The 18,870-nt window shown below is 51.4% G+C and overlaps 1 protein-coding gene across 5 annotated transcripts in view; it reads right to left on the bottom strand.

Moving 5' to 3' along the window:
- SLC45A4 (solute carrier family 45 member 4) overlaps positions 1–18,870 on the bottom strand; it is an 89,386-nt gene that overhangs the window by 24,432 nt on the left and 46,084 nt on the right. Inside the window, exon 1 of one of the 5 annotated variants that reach the window (XM_046642365.1) lies at positions 5,257–5,275. The exons of the other annotated variants lie outside the window; for them this stretch is intronic. The gene's annotated coding sequence lies outside the window, so the exon portion shown is untranslated. Of the gene's footprint in view, positions 1–5,256; positions 5,276–18,870 lie in introns of those variants that run through there. 5 annotated transcript variants of the gene reach the window in all.

Raw genomic sequence — 18,870 nt, 5'->3', positions numbered from 1 at the left:
CTGGGAGCAGCAGGAAGCCTCCAGGGTTTCAGGGGAGAGGGGCTGACAAGATTGGAGTGCAGAGGGGGCCAGCAGGGCAGAAGGGCTTACTGCCACCTCGACCGAGGAACAGCGAGACCCCAAGGTCAAAGACCGGGGAAGCTGGATCACGAGGCCAACTAAATAAATGGAGCATGTCAGGGAGACGCTGTCAGAGCTACGTCACGCTGGGAAACGCCCGTGGTGCCACCAGGCAGCAGACATGGGACCTCCACCCTGGGCTGGCAGGCTCGAGAGGAGAGTGCGACCACTGGGGCTACCTGGTCGTCGTGCATCTTGCAGAGAGAAGAACCCAGCGTGCACAGGTGGCAGCTCAGCAGAGGGAGGGCCACCCGGCTACAGCCAGGGCCACAGAGGGGAACCACTCTGGAGAGACTCAGGGCTGAGCCACTGTCCACACAGGGGACCACCAGTGAGCCTTCGGTCCTAGTTCGTGGGGAGACGGCTGAACGCTGTCTGAGCAGGGAAATGGCTCCGCAATCTGCGAACGACAGCTTCGAGGAAGGGCTCTCCCCTTGCTCTCGTGAGCTGGAAAGCAGAGGTCGGGTCCCCCCGGCCAGGGGAAGTGGCAGGGCAGCACCGCACACCGTGTTCACGCACTCGCCCACCTTTCAGAAGTGGGAGCTGAGCTGCGGGAAGACTGTGCCATCTGCCCAACGACTCGCAGCTCCTCACGACGGAGGGGAGAGGCCTCCAGAGAGGCACGGTCTCTCCCAGCCCCGAGAGTCCACGGTTCGGAGGGAAAGAACCCAGCACCATGCTAGACGCTGTTGTTCACAGCTTTGATTTTAACAACCGCCGGTGGCAAAAAAAACACCCCAAATCCCCCAGCGGGGAGTGGCTGCGCCTCTCCATTGACCCACGGAGTCTCACCCACACAACAGGGAACGCGTGCACTGAACGGCGTGCCGGAAAGCACCCAAGCCAGGGGGCTCGGGGCGCAGCCTCCCGTGTGCACAGCGCTGGCCTGCTCCTGAAGTGTGGTTGCTCCCTGCGGCTGACCTCCCACTAGCCAAGCGACATAGGTGGCCGGGGAGCGAGGAGCCCCTCTACCACACTTAGACACTCACGTGGAAAGAAACTCACAGGCAGATGAGAGCCAAGTGCAGGCAAAAAATTACAAAGGGATGAGTATCTGTTACCTTTGTTGTCAGGATAATCCAACCGTCAGTGTGTAATTTAATAATGGATACGCCTGCCCACTGGCTCACAAAGTCCTGAGACCTCACAGCCGGCTCTCAGGGGGCAGCAGGAGTCGGCTCCAGCGCACGCCGGGGCTGCGGACAGCTGGAAATTCCAGGGAGCACTAAGCACAGCCTGCCTCCTCCCACAAAGGAGACTGTGAGGTGCTCGAAAACTAGCAAGTATTTGGAAATTAGAAACAAATTAAATCCTTACTACAAGTTGTATCACCCTTTATCGATAAAGGTCTTGAGTATTTAAAATCACCCTGGAGGGGCCAGCCCGGTGGCACAGCGGTTAAGTGCGCACGTTCCACTTTGGTGTCCCAGGGTTTGCCGGTTCGGATCCTGGGTGAGGACATGGCACAGCTTGACACACCATGCTGTGGCAGGCATCCCACATATAAAGTAGAGGAAGATGGGCACGAATGTTAGCTCAAGGCCAGGCTTCCTCAGCAAAACGAGAAGGATTGGTGGCAGGTGTTAGCTCAGGGCTAATCTTCCTCAAAAAAAAAAAAAAAAAAAACACACAAAAAACCATCCCGGAGACCCCTCCTTCACACCACCTCAGCAAGTGGAGCGGCGGCTCTCATAGGCGTCTGCTGGGCGGACAGCACCCACACTCTGTCCCCTATTCTCACTGACACAGCACCTTGAGGAGGTCTGGCCGGGGCCAGCATGACGGCTGGGCGGCTGAGGGCGAGGCTGAGTTCTGAGTCTGAATCCCAGTTCCCTCACTTACTGGCTCTGTGAGCATCTATTTCCTCATCTGCAAAAATCTGTAAAACATCAGATTTTTATAAGAATTAAGTCAGGGCCAGTCTGGTGGCGCAGCGGTTAAGTTTGGACATTCCACTTTGGTGGCCTGGGGATCACCAGTTCAGATCCCAGGTGCAGACCTATGCACCACTCATCAAGCCACGCTGTTGCAGGCATCCCACATATAAAGTAGAGGAAGATGGGCAGGATGTTAGCTCAGGGCCAATCTCCCTCAGTAAAAAGAGGAGAATTGGCAGCAATGTTAGCTCAGGGTTAATCTTCCTCAAAAAAAAATTTTTTTAAAGAATTAAGTCTTATCTGGAACAGCTTGCTGCTGACACGAACCATGAGCAGACAATTATTACTGGGGTCGCATATTTAATTTGCAGGAGTGGGGAACTGCCACCATTAACCCTGCTAATTCTCCACACCTGCGGGACCCCCACCACCTGTCCTGGCCTTGTTCTCAGCCAGTGGCATGCTGCAGCCTCGAGCCTCTGCGCTGTGGGCGAAAGCAGCCTGGTTGGAAGAGCAGCCCAAACGCTGAGCCAGTGTTTTCTAGCCACGGCCCCCTGGGCAAGCCACATGCCTCATGCAGAGATCAGCCTGTCCAGGACCTTCGGGAACAGCGGGGGACATGGACTCTCCTCGTGTCGCTCCCCATGGCCCCCTCTCTGAACCTTACCCAGCTCCCATCTTGACATTTACCTTTTGTTAAGACTTCTGGCGTCTCTCCATCCAAACGGGGTCCCAGGGGGCCCAGCTTCCGCACTAGCACCTAGTGCCACCAGAAAAGGGTCCCACAGGTGGTCCAGGCATGTGCCGGCTCTATCTTACCACTGGGTCCTCATCAGACAGCTTGCCTCGAAAATATTCTCCACATCACCATGGCTAGGGCCCCCACCATACTCCACCACAGCACAGCAGGGCCCTTGAGATGACCACGGGCCCCAGTGTGACCTCCACACTACCCCAGCTCTGGTCCCCCCTTCCAGCTGCCAGGCTCTGGGGGCTTCTGTGCCCCAGCCTGGAGTGGCTGTCCTGCCTGGTGACCACCGGCTGTTAAGTGTGTCCCTCCTCTAAATGCCGGTCTGCCCCCTGGAGGACAAGGCCCGTGTCGGCTCACCTTCCAGGGAAGGCGAAACCCTTGGGCCTGGAGTCTCAGGTGACTGGCACACTCCCTGCTCTGCTTGTCAGAGCTGCAGAGGCCAGGGCTGGGTGTGTCCCTGCGTCATCCCGAGAGAAACCCTGACCCACAGTGGCACTGCTGAATACCAACTGATACGAAATCCACAGCGAGACGCGTCTACCATCTCAGCCACCTCTCTCTGCTTCGTTCAGGTGAAATGACAAGATGCACGCGATGCATGTGAGGCCCATTTATAAACCATGGGTGTCAGATCACACTGGGGCCCAGAACAGCACTTCAAACCCAGAAGGCTGCCACTGCGTCTACACAGACTGCGTTTCCGGTTTGGCTGTGGTTAAATCGTGCTTTGCTGTCACAAGCTAGCAAGAATAAAGGTGAAGAAAATGCGAACATCTTCATATTCCGGAGAATATAGGGAACCAAAGCCTCCTTCCGTTAACCGCGTGACGACCGTAAAGGACTGTTTATAGGAAACTCCAAACTACTTGCTGGATAGGATGCTGCCTGAGCCAGGAATTGTTCAATAAAGCCAATCAGATCTTAAAAAAAAGAAAAATTAAATTTCAAAACAAATAAACAAAGGACTGTTTAGAAAACTGATGAAGGATAAGCTGGAGGCAGCAGGCCAGCCTCAGGCCTGGTCACGAGAAAGGGGAAGTGCTCAGGGCTCAGGTCTCTGTTGGAACTGGAGGAAGAGGAAGCGTGTGGGGTATGCACAAAAATGCTGCCAGGCCAAAAACATTAGCATCAAAACAGGCAGCAATTCTCATTAGTCACGTTTTAGGATGACAGCAAAATTAAGTGTGTGTGTGTCTAAGGGGATTTTAAATAAAACGTAACCTGGGTCAAAGTGATGCAACGTTCTAAGCTCTCCCCACACTTGGCGCCCCCCCAGCTCTCCCCACACTCGGCGCCCCCCCAGCTCTCCCCACACTCGGCGCCCCCCCCAGCTCTCCCCACACTTGGCGCCCCCCCAGCTCTCCCCACAGTCAGCGCCCCCCCAGCTCTCCCCACAGTCAGCGCCCCCCCAGCTCTTCCCACACTCGGCGACCCCCCAGCTCTCCCTACACTCAGCACCCATCCACCCCCAGCGCAGACAGAGCCTCTGCCCACTTTCTGCCTCCATCTCCCCGGCTGTGAAGCGCACACAGGCCACGCTTAACCCACCACGCAGGGGTCTGGAGTCGCCCTGGACCTTCCGTCTCGTCCAGCCCTGATGACCCCCAACCGAAACGCAAGCTTCCAGTTTCCCCCAGTTTTCCATTTTGTGACACACCTCCATGTGCCTCCAGCAGAGTTACTTCCAACTCAACACCTTAGGCTGAAGTTGCCTGAAATTTCTTCCTGTGACGTTCCCCAGTTTACGCACCCTTAATTTAACACTGCACCCAAAGATGAATCCTACCAACATAATTTGGATGTCACGCGTTTTGTGCAAGACAAATACTGTCATGTGTTGCTGGACTACGGGGTACATTCAGAGAAATGGGCCATGAAGCCATTTCGTTGTGTGAACACACCAGCGTGTACTCAGACAGCCCGAGATGGCACAGCCTACCACATGCCTAGCCTGAACAGCCTTGATCTCAGGGAGCCACCATCGTATATGCAGTCTGGCACTGACCAAAACCTCGATGTATGGCGCATGACTGTGGGTAATTTTTTCATGACAAAATTACCATCATCTGAGAAATATTTTGCTGCTGGACGCATTCTATACTGATTGTTTTTAAGAGGAAATTTAAGACAGCATTTGTTCTAAAATTTACCAAAAAAAAAAAACCCTTCATGATTCTAATAATATTTTTGATCCGTGTTTAAGGAAAATATTTACAGACGCATATGACCCACTGAGCAAGCACATGGGTCACTCCGACCACACCATCTCTGGGCTAGCTGGTACCTCATCTTATCATTTCAACACACATTTGTAATGTTCGGTTAAAATTTATTTAACTTCCTTTTGACTTTCATTATAAAGTTAAATGATCATTTTCTGAAAAGTGATAAAATTTTTTGTCTTCTTTAATCCAAGTGTGTATATGGTTCACGTTCTGTGACTATAACTTTGATAATTACAATGATCTAGTAAGCCTGGAAACTGCCACAGGACAATATATTGCTTACTATTAAGATTTCCAGGGGCCGGCCCGGTGGCGCAGTGGTTAAGTTCGCACGTTCCGCTTCTCGGCGGCCCGGGGTTCGCTGGTTCGGATCCCGGGTGCGGACATGGCACTGCTTGGCAGCCATGCTGTGGTAGGCGTCCCACGTATAAACTAGAGGAAGATGGGCACGGATGTTAGCTCAGAGCCAGGCTTCCTCAGCAAAAAGAGGAGGACTGGCAGTAGTTAGCTGAGGGCTAATCTTCCTCCAAAAAAAAAAAAAGAAAAAAAAAGATTTCCAGAACTACTGTTGCTTTACCAGGGCTCATGTGTGCTACACTGAAAAGGGGCAGAATTGCTCAGGTTTCTCTGTAAATCACCCCTTGAGGGGCAAGAGGCCTCCTGGGATCTCCTCTCGCCACTCTGCCCTGGGCTCGGGCACCTCTGCCGTGCTGTGCTGGTCACAGCGCCCCCTCACCCGACACTTCCCTCGCCACCGCAGCCCAGAAGGTGTCGACTCACCCTTGCTTCACTCGCTGACCCCTGCTTCCTCTCTGCCCCGCGGAGGCCCAGCGCCACCTCCTTTGGACAGGCTCCCCACTTCCCGCCCCTCTTTCCACGTCCCGTTGGGTAGCCTTCTATCCTGCTCCTGTGTCCTCCAGGCTCGCCGTCAACAGAGCAGGCAATGGCTGGTATTCTAACCGTCCTTCATCACCTTGCTTCTCCAGACCCTCAATCACAGCCTGCACCCCAGGCTGACGACCACCAGCTGAATGGACAGCCCCCCTCCAGGCCTTCCCTGATCTGGAACAAGGCTCCAGCCTTTGCACACTTACTCCTAAACCTACTACCTCACCAACCTCGTGTTGTGGTCACAAGGCCACGTCTTCATCTGAACTAGAAACCTCAGGCCGCTCCAGTGCCGCTCCAGTGCCTGGCCCCGTGCCCTGCACACGGCAGGTGGGGGCCCAATAAGCGCCTGATGAAAGAATAACAGGCATATCATTCCTTGGGAAAAACGACTAGTTGACATTTCATTGTTTCTAAAATACAATGATCTGAAACATGAGGAAATCCAGAGCTCCCAATCCAAACAAGCCTTGCAGAAAAGTTTTCCAATTATTTTGGTCAAAATTCAGGAGATTCTGACAAACTCCTGCCTCAATTACACTGCTTGTTTTCTGGGTCGGTCCTGACCCCGTCTGGAGGTGCGGGTGGGCCCGAGCAGGGCAGCTCTCTGCCAGGGCTCCCAGGCGCGAACAGCACACTGGCTGTCCTAGAATCCTCTTCCTCTGGGCAAGCAGGCAGCCCGCCGTCGCCAAGCCCAGGCCAGGTGTCACCCTTCAGGCTTCCTTAGGCTCCACACAGCAGGAAACCCAGCTTGCAGTTCTGTAGGGCCCATCACATTTTTTTCCCACCTTTTTAAAAGCTCTAGTAAAACGTACGTAATGTACAATTTACCATTTGGGCCACTTTGAAGTATACAGTTCAGTGGCATTAAGGACATTCACACTGTTGTGCAACTATCACCAGCATGCACCCACAGAACTCTTTCATCTTGCAAGACTGGAAGTCGGCCCATTCAACACTAGCTCCCCAGCTGCCTCCCCGGGCCCTGGCCCCTGCCATGTTCCTTTCTGTCCCCCACTCCCCGTGGATTTCACTACGCTCGGCACCTCCTGTAAGTGGTCCTATGGTATTTGTCCCGCTGTGTCTGGACTGTTTTATTTACACTAATGTCTTCAAGGGTCCGTCCAATTTTGGCCATTTACCATCACCTCCTTCCTGGCACCTCCAGCCCTGTAGGCCCAACCTCAGCTTGGGTAACAGTCGCAAAGCCAGCTGTAAGCTGGACAATCTGTCTCCTGCCCCTGGGCTCTGGGAACCACAGCGCCGCCACATGCCTATTTTCTAGGTATTCAGGGATGAGGTCTCTAGCCTCCCTGAGCTATCAGTTCTTCAGGCCAAAGTGACTGTCTGATTCTTTGAAATATTCCTCAAATGACACAGCTTCCTTCCTACCCCAGCCACAGTGTGCATTATGCAAACCAGGGTGCCCACAACTCGGCAGAAGCAAGAGTCCAAGCCAGCATGGGCCCTGCCGCCCCCCCGCCCTGCATCTCTGGGCTCAGCCGCCTGGGACATGGGGTGACTAGGGGGCACAGTCAGTGGGCGCATCGGGGGACTTCTGCGGGGCCCAGCTCAGTACTAGAGACGAGGGCCAAGATCAAGTGGTGCCACGTGTCAGGGCAGGTATGCCTAAGAATTCTTCCTGCAGAGGGAACTGCTCGTTCAAAACAGGAAAACAAATCCAGAGCGCAATCTGCAGCAGGCCCTGGGGGCGCCGCAGCTTCAGCCAAATACACAGGCTTCTCTGGACCCCTCTCCAGGTGTCCTTACACACAAAGGGAGTTCCTGGAAAGGCGAAGGCAGCTACTGTGTTTGAGCTGCAGAAGTACACACCACTGAAATAACATGCTACCCCCCAGGCCAGGGAGTTACAACAGCCCTGGACAACAGTGGCTCCCGAGTTTTACTACAACTGTTGGAAGTGCCAAGTTAGATGTATCATAGAGAAAGAAAGGTAACTCGTGCTCATGAGAGGTCACCTGTGTAGCAACATTCATGCTCACTGGAGGAGGGTGCAGATGGACGTGCGCTCAGTTGCGACACCTCTCGAGCCCATTCAAGCACATTTCTACACGCACACATGCACGCGCATGCACAGAATAATGAGATGCACTGTCACTCCTGATACAGCATGAATCTCTTTCTCAATTCTCGCCAAAGACTTGTGTTCAAGGGCACTGCCCTGTGGATTTCCAACGTGAAAGCAGGAGCCAGCTGCACAAGAGGGCAGGTGGTTCCAAGACAGGGTGCTGACTTCCTACGAGGGCCGGCTGTAGCCCTGCCCTCCTCAGAGGGGGCTGACTACGGAGGATTCAGTGCAAGGCTGCCGGCCGGGTCACGTTCCCCTCCTGCTCCCGCCAGCGCGGCCTCCAATGTCAACTTCCTTGCACGCTGCAGGGAGTGCAGGAAAATGACTGCCACTCCAGGCACTTAAACTGCTCATGCCTTTAAGACAGGCCTTTAAAGGGCAGGCTTCCCACAGGAAGAAAAGGGGAGCCTCGAGTCTCAACAAACCATGTCCTAGGAATCCTGATTCACATCAAGCCACAACGGAAAGTGGAGAAGTCCAGTTTTTTTAAATAAAGAGACCTATACAAAATGCAGATAAGCTTTACCCCCAACCCAATGAGACAGGCAAGATTCAATCTGACTCTCCGCATAAATAAACCTACAGACATGGCTTGTTCGTCCTCAGATGCTACCGTGTTCACAATTTTCATCAAGCAGGAGAAAACAGGATCTCATCAAGTTCTAATTCATTCGTCAAACTGAGAGGCCGCAACTGGCTACCTTTCTTTCTTTTATATGACTCCTTTTCCTGAACCGAGAGGAAAACAATAAGGGGGGGGTGGGGGCAGACTTGTCCTTCCCAAGGGAAAATGCTGTAAGAGAACAGACGGTGCCAGCAGGAGTGACAAGCCCAGGAGGGGCACCTGCTCCTCAGGAAGGCCTGTCCCAGAGGCTCTGGGGCAGTGCTTCTGAGACCTTCCTTTAACAGTGACCCCACAACCCCACCTGATTCCAACTCAGAGAGCCAGATTCATCAGCGGCTCGCACCCCCCCGACATGTGGACGGCTGGCACCTTGCCGACAGCGCCAGGCACACAGCAGGAGGGTCGCCGGTAGTCCCTCCTCTGCGCTCAGACCAGCGAGGAAGGGCAGCCCGGGCAGCCACCAGCTCTGCAGGAAGCAGCGCATGCTGTTTAGGCCTCAGTGGGGGGGCGGGGGGACCCACACCCTCATCCTCATTCTCTTGTCTGAGGCAGGGTTATGGGTCTTCTATCAGAACCCACCTTCGCACAAACAAAACAAAAACCAAAACCCTGACTGTTAGGTGCTACCCTCATCTCCCGTACTTGAAACTTTGGGCCTGGGGCCGAAGGTGGTACATATTTTCAGAAGTCCCCTCCAAAAAGCTGAATCGTTCAGTAAATGGTGTGGGAATCCAGTACCCAACAAACACAGCCTCTCAGGTGAGGCAGAGATGACAGTGATTCTAAAGGCACTGAGGGGACAGCGCAAGATCAGCCGGGAAAACTCCCACAAGAAGAGCCAAGGGGGGCCCACCCCGCGGTGGACTGAGCAGGAGGGCCTGGGGAGAAGCAGACAGGCGTTCTGCTTTGACCTAGAATTGGATTCTTTATCTGCTCTGGATGCTCTCCAAGAGCCACTGCTGGGGACAGTGACAAGACACAAAGCCACTTGTCTCATGTGTCATACATGTAGGGAAGCTCTGGAAGGAGGCCGGAAACTCGCTGCCTTTGGGGATGGAACCAGGTGGCCAGAGGCCAGGAGGGGGACAGAAATCTCACTGTCTACACTACTGTGACTTTTGAATTCTTAACTTGGTGAAAATGCTATCGATTCAAGGAAAAAAAATTTAATTTTACTTAAAGACGGCGTCCCCTGTAAGAGGATTCACAATGATGGTGGGCGTGGTCCAGGGGCCAAGCTGAGCCACTGTAACTCTTCTTTCCATGCCCATGCGACGAAGCCTGTGGGACAGCTGACTGGCACCGTCCAGGGAAAGGTGGACGGTCCTTCAGTGCCAACCTTCTGCCCCCTTTCTGCAGCCAATCAGACATCTGGCGCATGCAGGACCAGGAAGGGAGGGGACTGTCTTAGCGTCACACCCACCTTCTCCTGTGCCACCTCACGAGCCTTCTTTCCTCCTCAGCTCAGCAATTCGGTAACACCCTTTTTAGCACCAAGGAATGACACTTGCTTCCGGTCTAGAGGCTCCTTCCAGAAGAAGAGACACTCATTTGGAATTGCGAGACCTGAATTCAGGTCCCAACCTGGCCAGGCAAAATGGGGATGACCTCTCCGTGGCAGAGCTCGCCGCGGGCAGTCAGACGATAGCGGGGCTCTTCACGTTTCTCTAAGCGTCAGGGAGCGCACACTTCACAGAGCAGAAACCACACACAAATGGCTGAGTGTGTGCATCTGAACTGGTGCCCAAACCAGTCACCTCCTTAGAAAAGAGTGCAGCAATCTAAGTCGCTATCAGAGATCCCTAGAGCAACTGCCCAAGATGACAGCAGCACACGGGTGGGCGGGTCCAGCCCATCTCAGCTCCAGGGTCACAGAGAGAAGAAATGAGGCGGGCACCCGAGGCCCCAGACCCTGTCCTTTAACCTCCTTCACAGAACAAGATGAAAGCAGAGCGGCTCCATCACCCCCAGAGCATGGAAACAGACAAGCCCTGCCAAGTGCATTTGTCATCACATGTGCATTTAGCTGAGGATCGCAGAAGCCAACTTGCAACCAAAAATAAAAACCCCAAGACTCCAGTTTACTGTGAAAGAAAACAAACAAAAACCTTACAACTAGGATGACTACCGAAAGCCCGGATTCTTCTACATAATCCAGTTCAGGTAACAAACAATTTAAGGAATAAAATAAGTACTAGAATTTTTTTTTCTAATTTCCCAAGCCTAGGAATACAACAGGCCAGGCCCAGTGGACTTCCATACCATACGAGGAGCGGGCTTGGCTACTGGTTATGACATTTCTACATTATTTTCCTACAAAGGATTTCTGCACAAGAAAAAAAAAGTTCCAATTAAAAATACAGGATCCAGCATCAAAAAAAAGACCGCCACACTCCACCGTATGGGGAACCAGGAACAGACACTGGTTCGGTGAAGGAGCTTGAGACTCGCACGAGAATAAAAGCGATGCGTTTGTCACTGCAGGAGCCCCACGGCACGGCGGCAGCGCCGCACACAGCAGAGCTCATGGGCCTGCCAGGGAGACACCGAAGGACGGCCCCCCGTGAGTGCCTGTGGAGCCCGAGCACGCGACCAGAGGCTGCGCTCCACGCATCTCCACCCCGCCAGCCCCTGGTCTGAGTTCACACGCACAAACACTGCAGGAAGGTGAATTGTAACTTAAATATGGATGCCGCCTGTCATCACTTAATGTCTCTTAAAACGCGGCTGCAAAGTTAGAGCGGAGACAGCAGGCTGCCCAGCCCAGGCCAGGCAAGTGACCCTCTGGCGAGAGACGCTGGGATGCAGCCTCCTGAAGCCTGCACCTGCCGAAGACGTGTGCTGACGCTCAGAAGAGCCGCTGGGATCCTGTGACACGCTCGATTATGACACCATTACTCCAACCCCACAGAAAACACATGGAAAGGAAAGCCGCTACCCTTCAGCAGGCCACCAAATTACCATGTCTCTCCTCCCAGATGCCAAAGGCCGGGTCCTGAGTGCCAGCAGCACTGGCGCTGTCGGGGCACCCGAGCCTGGGGGACCCCAGTGAGGACGTGGGGGCACCCACAAGAGGTGGAGTGCAAGTGCCCAGTGAATAGGGGCAACCGCTGCTGCTGAGGCTCGCCCTGGCGGCCCTTGAGAGGGCTCGGAGGCCCCAAGCCGCTGAGAGCTCCAGAGCCCACTCCTTCCCACCGTGCTGTCGAAACTAAAAGACCCTCACTAACCCGGAAGGCCCAGGGGGAGCTCTCAGCCCCGTCACACACAGCCAATCATACCAACCAGGAACAGAGGGGCACTGCATCCCCCACTGGAAGAGCCACCACTGCACCACTGAAGGTAGACTTCTCTCTCCACCCAGCAAGAGCCCAGCCAATGAGAAACAGCTCAGCCAACGAGAAAGGCCACAGCTCAGCCAATGAGAAAAGTCACAGCTCAGCCAATGAGAAAGGCCACAGCTCAGCCAATGAGAAAAGCCACAGCTCAGCCAATGAGAAACAGCTCAGCCAATGAGAAATGCCACAGCCCAGCCAATGAGAAACGCCACAGCTCAGCCAATAAGAAAAGCCATACAGCTCAGCCAATGAGAAGGTGTTGCTGCCCTGAACTGTTACTCTCACGGAATAGACTTTCCTTTAGGACAGCCCTTCCTACTCCCCCCCTTTCTCTATAAAAGCAGCTCCCCTCCTCTGTTTGCTGGATTTGCCTATGGTTTGACATAGCATGCATATCCCGAATTGGAATTCTTTTGGCTATTCTTGAATAAACTCGTTCTGAGGTTTTTCAAGTTAACAGTGCCGTCTCAGGTGGTACTTCACTCCTGACTACAGCGTATCCTTTATCTCCCCAAGAAAGACTCCAGAACTTTCAGTGTCTACTGACACTGACTTCTGGGCAGTGGACAGCCAGCAGGGAGGGGACAAGCCCTCCCACCTCCATCTTTTCTGGGGACCAGAATAAAACTACTATGGGAATCCCAATCGTTATTCCGGGGGTAGGGATCGTTATTCCTGCACACTTGGTTCCTCCTCTGAGCACCACCTTGCAGCAACCTTTTCCATGTCCACCCTCCCTGCTGGGCAGCTGTGGGGTGGAGGACACCACATCTTCCTTCTGTGTCCTGAGACGCCAGCCCTGTGATTCCGTAGGTCCTCCAACGCAGCTGACCTGAAAGGCCAGAGGGGGAGGTACAGGACTCAGTCTAGAGATCCACGTGGAGGGCTGGGGATTTAAGCTGAAATCACGCAACATCTCTATGCTCCGCGTGGCACACAGCCCACTCGCCACAGCAGACAGAAAGACAGGGCCTCTGTGTGAATGGATGGCCATTCTGGGAAGGGCTATAACACACAGCAAAACTACTACTTCCACTGCCACAAAAACAAGATAGCTTACCTAGTGTGCTAAAACAGAAATATTTGCCAGACACGGCCCAAGATTTAAACATACTCAATTTCCCTCCCCAACAGGTCAACTCAGCTACTTGAGACTTTCGGCCCCAACTTCATCGAGGTGGGCTCCAAGTGTACCCAGGCCATCCAGGGGCCGCGAGGAGGTTCTGTTTTGGGTAAGGTGCTGGCTAGTAACACCTGGTTTTTAAAGGCCTTTTCCCTGGGGACCTCTACAGTGTTTCTCCCGTGCGTCATAGAAGCAAGCAGGTCTGAGAGGACTCGCTATGCCTGGGGTGGGAGCAGCACCCTCCTGGACCTCCTCAAGAAGATAAACCAGGTTTCTGGGCTTTGACAAGAGCATGTGGACATACCAGGTGGCCAAGGTGCATCATCTTCCCCTTCACCAACAAGTCATGTGTTCACTCCTTCCACAAGCTCAAAGTGAGCCTCTCCTGGGTGCCCAGCTCCGCGTGGGGCACAGGGTGCAAAGCCAAGTCCGAACCTGCCCTGAAGGGAGTCGCAGTCTACGGAAGAAGGGGTGCTACAGGAACAAGTCATGGGAGGACCATGCTCCAGGTGCCCCTAGGAGCATCCCAGGTGCTGAGGAGATGTGCATGTGCTGACCACAGCGAGTCTGAGGACAACTGGGCATCCTCAGCAAGCAGGGACTCTAAGCAGCTGGGTTCACAAGCCTGGCCCGGGGATAGGCCATATTTCATCACATCTAAACTGCCACCCACTTTAGAAGTGATTGACTAGGACAGATGTGGGAGTCATCCAGCACGACGGGGTCATGCAGCGGACAGAGCTGGACACTGAAGGGGCTCAGGATGGGGCCTGGACGTGACAAGAGCAGGCTGGGTACTAAGTACTTCAGTATAAACTCTGTTCCAAACAATTCATACATATAAGCCCTGAAGGTGTTTTCAGAAAAGAAAGAGATGCTGGTATCCATAGATGTAAATAAAGCTACAAAGACGTAAAATGGCAGGTTCTAGGATTCTCCAAGAGCCAACATTCGGTTGGGAGGCGGCCCCCCTCCTAACACCACAGAGGAGCAGGGCGGGGGGGAAGTCAGGGGTCCTGTGCCACTTGAGCAAACAATGCAAATGAGAGAAACCAGAAACAGACCTTGAATCATCACCATAAAGACAAGGGTTATAATTCACCACAAAACTTGATCCATGGAGAAACAAAGAGGTGCTGGGCGACCCCACCCCCCCAGCCTTTGTCCAGATCCAGCTTCCCTTGGCCCCCTAGCTCCCGCCTTCCCAGGGGCTGGCCCAGGAGGCGGCCTCCGAATCCTGAGCATTGGGCCTCCCCACAGCAGGCTCAGCATCTGGAGCACACTGAAGGCACCCGAGGCGACGGCACAGAGGAGCCGGGACCCAAGGGCCAGCCGGGAGCCCAGACCATCATCTATCCCAACCTGGTACTTTACAAAGAAACAGCTCAGCCTCCAGAGCACCTTGCAAGGAGCTCCAGGGAGGCCAGTGCAGAGGAAGGCGAGAAGAAACAAAGGGGTCCAACCCCAGTGTTCAGGACACTAAACAACCAGTAGGCACGGAGGGCCTTCCCAGGCAGAGGAGCCTGGTCTGTGAGCTGGCTGTCAACAGCCACTAAACCCCAGTACCACCACAAGACGACAGGCAGTGAGCAGAAGGGACTTCGCCATGAAGCAAAGTCAGGCACCACAGCTGCGTCTGTGCCACACACTAGGGCTCGGGCTCAATCAGGACAGTCACTTACATTTTAAGAGCAGAAGACAACATATCGATTGGTATAAACACACTCATGATAGGATGGTACCAGTTTAATAACTTTAGAAAACTGTCAAAGATAAACGTCATGCATATTCTCAATTAGCTGGCTACTCCTGGATTAAAAACAACTTTTCTGGTAATCTTTACTATGGCAGAGTTTGAAATTAATTACGTCTCATAGTTTTCAGTTTACTGATTTTCAATGGGAAAGTTTTCTTCGGGGAATCAATCTTATGAAAGAGACAGGGCAAATGTGCTATTGTTCGATATTTCAAAACACAACCACCTAGCGGCCGGCCCTACGGCTGAGTGGTTAAGTTCGTGCGCTCCGCTTCACTGGCCCAGGGTTTCACTCGTTCAGATCCTGGGCGTGGACATGGCACTGCTCGTCAGGCCATGCTCAGGCAGCATCCCACATACCACAACTAGAAGGACCCACAACGAAAATATACAACTACGAACTGGGGGGATTTGGGAAGAAAAAAGCAGAAAAAAATCCAACAACTACCTTATAATGTAAGATTTTATGCTGAGATATCTATCAATACAAATATGTTTCTTCTACAGCCCTTTCACACCCTCTTCTAACATGATAAATAAGTTAGGTAATAGGAAAAATACACAACGTTCTGAACTATAAAGGAGAAAACAGTGCAGTCAAATACTAACAGAGCACGCACATTAGTTCTCTGCACTTAGTGTCTAAGAAACTCCCACTCAAATCAGAGAAAATGCTGATCAGTGTACTGGCTCTATGAGTGTCATTGAAGTGCGACCCTGAGACATAACTCGTGCCCTTGTCGTCTGGACTGAAAGCCCATCTGGGAACAACTCTCGTTGAGCACCATCCCTTTAACCTGGGAAATACCCCCATCCACCAGCTCGGCTCCCCTGCTGAACACGGCTGTGCACTGCTCAGGGTCAGTAAGGGTCACTTATCCCCTAGGGTCAGCCTGCCACAGCCACCTATTTACTACAATTCTCCCATTTTCAATCATTATTTCTGGAAGCTTCTATGGAACAGAGGTTCCTACAACTTTTCAACAGCTACCTTTTAATAGATAGTATACGTATAACTCACATACAACAAATCACACGCCACATAGTGGCTTACAACATTATCATCTCACAGTTTCTGTGGGTCAAGAAGCCGGGCTTGACTGGGTGGTCGGGCTCAGGGTGTCTCCCAGGGCCGTGGTCATCTCAAGGCTCACGAGGGGAAGACCTGCTGCTGGGCTCACCAGCTCCACTGACGGGAGGAGCCGGTTATCACAGACGGAGAGCCTCAGGCCCTCACTGGCTGCTGGCTGCAGGCCTCCCTCAGGCTCTGCCACACGGGTCTCTCCAAGAAGGCAGCTGGACTCATCAGCGCGTACAAGCCAACGAGGCAGGAAAGCGCTTTCCGACCCGATGGAAGTCACGATCTTTAGCACCTTAGTCACAGAAGTGACATCCCCTCACTGTTGGCATATTGTTGGTTAAAAGAAAATATTTTGTTAAGTTTATCCGTAAGTGTTTAATTTTGTTATGCTGTTGTACTGTTTTAACTTCCGTTTAACCTCAGAGCAGGGGACTGCATACAGGGGGTGGGGATCACTGGGGCATCTCAGAGGCTGCTGACCACAGCAGGGACCCCGGGGACTCTGGGATTGCATTTATACTCCTTGACCTCTCTGGGTAACAGCGCTTTTATTTATTAGGAATAAAATAATTTCTAGTAAATGCTTTTATTCGGAAGGAGAAATCTAAAAAACCGTGCTCCAAGCTTGACCTTACGAAACTAGAAAAAGATCCTATTAAAACCAAAGTAGGCAGAAGAAAAAAATGAACATAAATTAATGAAATAGGAAATGAACAAACAATAGAGAAATCAGTGAAAAAAACAGCTGAGTCTTTGCAAAGATCAATAACATTGATAAGTCTTTAACCAGACTGATCAAGCAATAAAGACATGATATAAATTACCAATATGGGGGGAGAGGGAGCATCACTCCAGACCTTACAGACATTAAAAGCTACTAAAGACTAACAAGTGAGTTTAGCAAGATGGCAGGAAACAAGGTCAATGTAAAAATATTGCTATATTTTCATATAGTGATTTACCCTCAGAAACGGAAGTTAAAACAGTACAACAGCATAACAAAATTAAACACTTACGGATAAACTTAACAAAATATGTGTGAGACCTACAAACTGAAAATCACAAAACATTTCTAGGAGAAAGTGAAGACCTAAACGTATGGAGACAATATACCATGTTCATGGATTGGAGGATTCAATACTAAGATGTCAATTCTAAATTAATCTATAGATTCAATGCAATTCCAATAAAAACCCAACAGGCTTTTTTTTTTTTTGGTAGAAATTGCTAATTCTAAAATTTATATGGAAAAGTGAAGGACCTAAATAAGTTTTAAAAACCAAAGTAAGTTTTAAAAAGTAAAATCAAGTCAGAGAACCGATATTTCCTAATTTCAAGATGCACTACAAAGCTAGAGTAATCAAGGCACTGTGGTATTGAGGACAGACAACTAGATCACTGGAAAAGAACAGAGTCTAGAAACAGACTCACACATATGGGGTCAGTTAACTGCCGGCAGAGGCGCATGGAATTCAATGCGAAAGGATAGTCCTTTTACAAATGGTGCTGGAACAAGTGGATTCCATGCCAAAGGGAACAAGGACCCTTCAACTCCTATTGTACACAAAAATTCATTCAAAATGGATCACAGACGTAAATTTGAGAGCTAAAACTATAAAACTCCTGGAAGAAAACAAGAGAAAATCATTACAACCTTGCGCCAGGCCAAGATTTCTTAGTTAAAAAAGGAGAAAAATATCGACGTGCCAAATTTCATCTAAATTAAAAACTTTTGCTTTTAAGATACCATTAAGATAATGAAAAGGAAACCACAGACTGGGGTAAGATATTTGCAGATTTGTATCTGATAAAGGACTCTTATCAAGAATGGATAAAGAACTCTTGTAACGCAATGATAACTTGAAAAGCAAAAATTCTGCACCCACATTTCACCTAAGAAAACACACGAATGCCTGATAAGCACATGAAAAGACGCTCAACATCAGTATTCACTGGGGAAACATAAGGATGCAGGAGTTCAGGACCTCCTGAACTGCTAGAGGGAATGGTTTTCTCATATGTAAGGAAACCTGTACTCACCGTGCGACCAGCAATCCCACTCCTGGGCATCTACTCACGAGAAATGAGACACAGGGCCACACAGACTTGCAGGCGAATGCTCAGAGCAGCTTTATTTATAAAAGCCCCCAAATGGAAACCACCCAGATTCCATCAGCGGATGAATGGAGAGATGAGGGGATATGTCCATTCAGGGGACCACCAGTTAGCACTGAAAAGGAATGAAGTACTGATCCGTGCAGTAGGATGGATGAATCCACCACAAAAGCAAACGTTAAATCAGTGACACCAGACTACACAGGTGCGATTCCATTTATACAGAATTCCAGAAAGGGCAAAACTGGGACCCAGGAAGGCCGGGGGTGGCTGGGGGTGCCACGTGAGGGGCCGCTAGGGAGCCTTTCGGGTAAAGAAAATATTCCTGGCCTGAAGCGTGTTGGCTGCTGGACTACTGCAGACCTCTATCAAGCGGATCAAACTGCCCACTTAGAGTGGGAGAATGTTACTATTTCAAGACTAGCTTCAATAATTATTAATACACAAAATCCAATAATAAACACTGTGCCTCTGGGTAAGGTAGACAACTTTTAAAGAAACCGACTCAAACCAGAGAAAATGCTGATCAGTGTACTGGCCCTATGAGCGTAACTGAAGTGCGACCCTGAGACATAACTCGGGTCCGTGTCATCTGGACTGAATGAAAGCCCATCTGGGAACAACTCTCGTTGAGCACCATCCCTTTAACCTGGGAAATACCCCCATCCACCAACCCGGCTCTCCTGCTGAACACGGCTGTGCACTGCTCAGGGTCAGTAAGGGTCACTTATCCCCTAGGGTCAGCCTGCCACAGCCACCTATTTACTACAATTCTCCCGTTTTCAGGCATCGTTTCTGAACGTTTATATGGAACAGACGTACCTACAACCTTTGAAAGCTAGCTTTAGTATATAGCATACGTATTATACTACGCAGTAAAATATA

The sequence above is a fragment of the Equus quagga genome, chromosome 16 (assembly GCF_021613505.1).
Source record: "Equus quagga isolate Etosha38 chromosome 16, UCLA_HA_Equagga_1.0, whole genome shotgun sequence".
Classification (NCBI taxonomy): domain Eukaryota; kingdom Metazoa; phylum Chordata; class Mammalia; order Perissodactyla; family Equidae; genus Equus; species Equus quagga.
The sequence above is the reverse complement of the archived record's forward strand: the minus strand, read 5'-3'. Positions and strand labels throughout refer to the sequence as shown.